The following is a 6,521-nucleotide window of genomic DNA, read 5'->3' on the forward strand; positions in this document are numbered from 1 at the left end:
AAAGAAAACTACAGGCCGATATCTCTAATGAACATAGATGCAAAAATTCTCAACAAATTATTAGCAAACAGAATTCAGCAATACATTAAAAAGATCATACACCATGATCAAGTGGGATTCATCCCTGGTATGCAGGGGTGGTTCAACATCCGCAAATCAATTAATGTGATACACCACATTAACAAAATGAAAAATAAAAATCACATGATCATATCAATAGATGCAGAAAAAGCATTTGATAAAATACAACAACCTTTTATGATAAAAACCCTTAAGAAAGTGGGAATAGAGGGATCATATCTTAACATAATAAAGGCCATATATGACAAACCCACAGCTAACATCATACTCAATGGGGAAAAGCTAAAACCATTCCCCCTAAGGTCAGGAACAAGACAAGGTTGCCCACTTTCTCCACTTCTATTCAACATAGTGCTGGAAGTTCTAGCCACAGCAATCAGACAAGAGAAAGAAATAAAAGGCATCCAAATTGGTAAGGAGGAAGTAAAATTATCATTATATGCAGATGATATGATACTATATATAGAGAACCCTAAAGACTCCACCGAGAAACTATTAGAACTGATAGATGAATTTAGTAAAGTAGCAGGATATAAAATTAATATTCGGAAATCAGTTGCATTTGTATATACCAATGATAAAATAGCAGAAGGAGAAATTAAAAAAACAATTCCATTTACAATTGCTCCAAAGACTATAAAATATCTGGGAATAAATCTAACCAAAGATGTAAAGGATCTGTACTCAGAAAATTATACAACACTGAAGAAAGAAATGAAAGAAGACATAAATAGATGGAAACACATTCCATGTTCATGGATAGGAAGAATTAATATAATTAAAATGTCCATACTGCCTAAGGCAATATACATATTCAACGCAATTCCTATCAAACTACCAACGACGTTTTTCACAGAAATAGAACATATAATCCTAAAATTTATATGGGACCATAAAAGACCCCGGATAGCCTCAGCAATCTTGAGAAATAAGAACAAAGTGGGAGGTATAACGATACCTGATTTCAAACTATACTACAAGGCTACAGTAATCAAAACAACATGGTACTGGCATAAAAATAGATACATAGATCAATGGAACAGAATAGAGAGTCCAGACGTAAATCCATGCCTATATGCCCATCTAATCTACGACAATGGAAGCAAGAATGTACGATGGGGTAAAGATAGTCTGTTCAATAAGTGGTGTTGGGAAACCTGGACGGACACATGCAAGAAAATGAAGCTGGACCACCTCCTTACACCATATACAAAAACAAATTCAAAATGGCTTAAAGACTTAAATGTAAGATCTGAAACCATAAAATATCTAGAAGAAAATATAGGAAGAAACTTCATGGACATTACCCGGAGTAAGATTTTCACTGATATATCCCCTCGCGCGAGCGAAGTAAGAGAAAAAATAAACATGTGGGATTACATCAAACTAAAAAGTTTTTTCACAGCAAAGGAAACCATCAATAAAACAAAAAGGGATCCTACTGTATGGGAAAAGATATTTGCCAATGATATATCTGATAAGGGATTAATATCACAAATCTATAAAAAACTTACTCAACTCAACTCCAAAAAAACAAACAACCCAATTAAAAAATGGGCAGAGGACTTGGGGAGACATTTCTCTAAGAAGGACATACAGAAGGCAAGAAGACATATGAAGAAATGCTCAACCTCACTAACCATCAGAGAAATGCAAATAAAAACCACAATGAGATACCACCTCACTCCAGTCAAAATGGCTATTATCAATAAATCAACAAACAACAAATGCTGGCGCGGATGTGGAGAAAAGGGAACGCTAGTGCACTGTTGGTGGGACTGCAGATTAGTGCAGCCACTATGGAAAACAGTATGGAGGTATCTCAGGAATCTGAAAATGGAACTACCCTATGATCCAGTAATTCCACTCCTAGGCATCTACCCGGAGAAATCCAAAACTCCAATTCAAAAATCTGTATGCACTCCTATGTTTATTGCAGCACTTTACACAATAGCCAAGATATGGAAACAACCAAAATGCCCATCGGTAGATGACTGGATTAAGAAGCTGTGGTACATTTATACAATGGAGTATTACGCAGCCATAAAGAAGAAAGAAATCTTATCATTTGCAGCAACATGGATGGATCTAGAGAACATTATGTTAAGTGAAATAAGTCAGAAAGAGAAAGACAAGTACCATATGATCTCACTTATATATGGAATCTAAAGAAAAGACTATGTGAATGAACTAATCAGAGTCAGTTTTGGGGACGCAGAGAAAAAACCGAGAGTGGTTAGATGGGTGTGTGGGAGGGGGTTGGGGATAAGGGGAAAGGTGAAGGGATTTGGAAGCAGCTGGTAACCACAAGATGGCCTCAGGGTTTTTCTTTTGAAAATTAATTTGGGGAAGGTATTCTATAATGTTGTAAAGATTTTGTTGGGTATCCGATGGACATGCGTCCTATTTGGGAGACCACCTCAGGGATACTGTGGATACCTGATCATGGCATTGTACATCAGAAGCTAAACATTAATGAATGCCAACTATAATTTTATATATATAATGTGATGGTTCAGTGTGAGGTCGGAGGGATAGTGGATGGGGGGAGGGGGGTTCACAGTATGAGGGATATAAATGATGAACGTCTAAGTATTACCTTGTTTTGTACACCTGAAACTAATAAATAAATTAATTAATAAAAAAAAAAAAAAAAAAAAAAAAAAAAAAGATGTGGATGGAATACACAGTGGAATACTATTCTGCCATAAGAAAAGATGAAATACTGCCATTTGCGACAACATGGATAAATCTTGAGTTTATTATGCTAAGCGAAATAAATCAAACTGAAAAAAGTCAAGAACCATATGATTTCACTGATATGTGAGATATAATACTGAAAGCAACAAAGGGACAACACAAACAAATAAAGCAACAAAAACTCATATACACAGACAATAGTTTAGTGGTTACCAGAGTGTAAGGAGGGAGGGCGGTAGTAGATGAGGGTAAATGGGGTCAAATATATAGTGATGGAAAGAGAACTGACTGTGGGTGGTGAACACACAGTGCAACATATAGATGATGTCTTATAGAATTGTACACTTGAAACCAATAGAATTTTACTAGCCAGTGTCACCCCAATAAATTTAATAAATAAAAAAATAAATAAAAACATAATTTATAAAAAATGAAATAAAATCGACAAGTTATTTAATCTCTTGGCAAAAAAGCACACTTCGAATCTTCAACTAATTTAAATGACTAAAGCTGCTCCTCTCAATGGCTCTGAAATCATGGTTTTTCATTGCTAAAAACTGTGCAAATAAAATGAGAACTGAGAGTGATTCTTACCATATGTAATGTATACTGTCTGAAGATGGCAGCAAGAAAGCTGGGGAAGTGAAATAATTTGATCTGCAAATCATACTTAAAGAAATTTAGAGAAGTAAATAAAAAAAAATCCCCGATTACTGCAGAAAGTGATATAAGCCTCTTTAATCGGTCTATTCAGCAGAAGAACTGCTTCAACATACCAGATTAGTTGGGTATAGGATGACACAATCAGAAAGACATTACCAGAAAAAATGTACAGACTACTGACAGAAATCAATGATTTCTAGAACAATGTAGGCATGGTGGGTTTTCAACCAGTATACAGGGAGCAAAATCATACCGATATAAATGAATCCTAAATTACATGTTTTATTTCTTAATTAATATACACAGTCCCACCGTATATGTGAGAAAACTACCAGAAATAGAAGACGGCATGGTTTGTAAGCTCATTTTCAGAGATCATGTGCTAACACAGCTGAAGGAAAATCACATACCAGGAACACAGAATATTTATTTAAGAAAGTGGAAAACTATTTTGAAGTGGTATGCAAGTTCTGAGCTTTTGAAAAAGAACTTTTTACATATCAAACAAGCTTTATCCTTTCATTCTGTTTGGGCTGAGGGAGGGAGGGGAGCGAAATGAAAGGAATAGAAAGTAAAAGAAAAGAAAAACAAAGAGATGAAGATAAATTTGCTTCTCACTAAATAGAAACTATACAGTGTTTTATTTTGTTTTAAGTCCATTTAGCTATAGTTGCTGAATGTAAGCTTGGGTCAGGCACCTTGCCATATTATAGTTCTTATCAGAAAGCTTGAGAATTCATATATTCTTTTGGGGTTGGTGATAGATAATGTAAAGATATTGTGCTCTTCATTGTGATAATTAAATTTTCAAGTATAAAATATTTTTTAAATTATGAAGTAAGCCATGGTCATTGTAAAAATTAAAGTATGTAAATATGTATAAAGCAAGAAGTGAAACCACTCTTCCCTTAGCCCCCAGGGTGAATCACAATGAAAGGTTTGACGTGGATCCTTCCAGGCCTTTTGTGCTTATATAAACACATACACAGAGACATACACACTATAGTAGTATGTAGGACCCAATCACACATCTTATTTGTGGGCAATTTTTCTCTTATTAATATATTTCTGGGTGTTTAAGTAGTCTTGGAATTGTTGACTTATAAACAAGGCTGGAATGAACATCCTTATACATGTTCATTCAACTTCTAAAAAGAGAGATTCTAGAATATAATTGCTATGTCAAAGGCAGAATGCATTTTAAATTAGGATTGAAATTGCTGAATTGACTTCTAAATATGCACACCCCAAAAAGAGTTCATGAGTGTACCTTTTATTCTACTCTCTCCCCAAATCCAAATACAACCAATTTTAGTTTTATTTTTTTGCCATTTTTTACAGGGAAAAATGAAATTTCAATGAAGTTTAAAATTTTATATAAAATTTATTGCTGCTTCAATTATTGGTTCGAACTCTTGACTCTTTGGAAACTTCATTTATTGAATCCTCAATCCCCATGGATCTTTCACTTTACCCCTGAATGTTTTTTTTTTTTAAATAGTACTATGTGTCAGCAATGCTTTACACTTCTTCATGCCTCAGTCTAATTTTTCCATTAAATAAAAAAAGTATATCTAAAATGGCATGTGAATCAAAAGAGTTGCAATTCTTTATGCCAAATAACGTTTCACATTGTAGCTCTCACCTCTTCTGAGAACTTGTTCCATCAATTATCTTCTATTCATTTACATATTCAATCTTTATCTCTCCAATGGTTCTTTCATTCACACTTAAAATATCTCAACTTTCTTCCATTTAAAAATAAACCCTCTTGTGGGGAGTGACATAAGTAAAACGGTGGAGTAGGTAGCTCCAAACTCTACACCCTCCACAGAAATTTTTTAAAAGGCAGCAAGTGTCAGAACCAACTTTGTCAGAACTCTGGAAAACAGGCAAAGATTTACAGTAACCAAGTGAATGCTGAATCAAGAAATAGTCAACTTAAAATGGGAAAAATAAGATTTGTGGCATTTTTATTCGCTTTTGCTCCACCTTGTCCCCAGCTCAGAGATAATCTTGAAGACAGCAGACCACATTCCCAGTGTAGAACCCTGGTCCCTGGTTCCAAAGGAAGCAAATAATACCTTATTCACAAATTATTGTGCTTTTCTGTTCTAACTTTTCAAGAAGCGACCTGAAGGACTGACACAAGGCACTCATCTAATTTTGCAGAACTCAGAACTCTTTCAGGGCAGAAAAGTGCCAACATTTTCATTTGTGTGCATTGCTCAAAAACATTGTAAGGTGAACTAAAACCCAGTGGCTACATGCGGTAAAGATTGTGGTTGAGACAATGGACTGAAAATCTAGGGAGATGTTATTTGGGAAATTAGGGTATTCTAAAGTGTCTGTGTAATATCAAAGAATTCAGAAAGCCACACATGTCAGTACAGGACTCATGCTCAGAAAGACCTTAGAAGACCCTAAATTTTAACCTCTGGCTGATCTCTAAACTGAATTCAAGCAGGAAATGGAGGTTAAGGCAGATTTGTAAATAGCTTAGCTAATTGGTTTATCATCATCATCATCATCGTCATTATAGCTCTTTACAGGAGATCTACCCTCTTAGCACATTTCTAAGTGTGCATTACGGTGTTGCTAACTATAGGCACTATGTTGTCCCCTAGATCTCAAGCTCTTCTTAATCTTGTATAAACTGACATTTTCTACCCTTTGACTAATACCTCACCATTTTCCTCTCCCCCAGCTCCTGGCACCCACCATTATACTCTCTGATTCTGAGTTTGACTATTTTAGATTATTCATATAAGTGATATAATGTAGATTTTGTGCTTTTGTATCTGGCTTATTTCACTTAACGTGATGTCCCCCATCCAAGTTGTCTCACATGGCAGGATTTCCTTCTTTCTTAGGGCTGAATTATATATATATATAATATATATATATATGACTAACACACACACACACACACACACACAAGGTCGGACAATTGAGTTCGCAAACTCATTCTAGAAAAAGTGCTACATCCCTCATTGCTGAATATCACTACTGTCACCTTAGAAGTACTCCCCTTGGGAAGCTATGCACCGACGCCCGCACCTAGTCCACCCTTCAAA

The sequence above is a fragment of the Rhinolophus hipposideros genome (genome assembly GCF_964194185.1).
Source record: "Rhinolophus hipposideros genome assembly, chromosome: X".
Lineage (NCBI taxonomy): Eukaryota > Metazoa > Chordata > Mammalia > Chiroptera > Rhinolophidae > Rhinolophus > Rhinolophus hipposideros.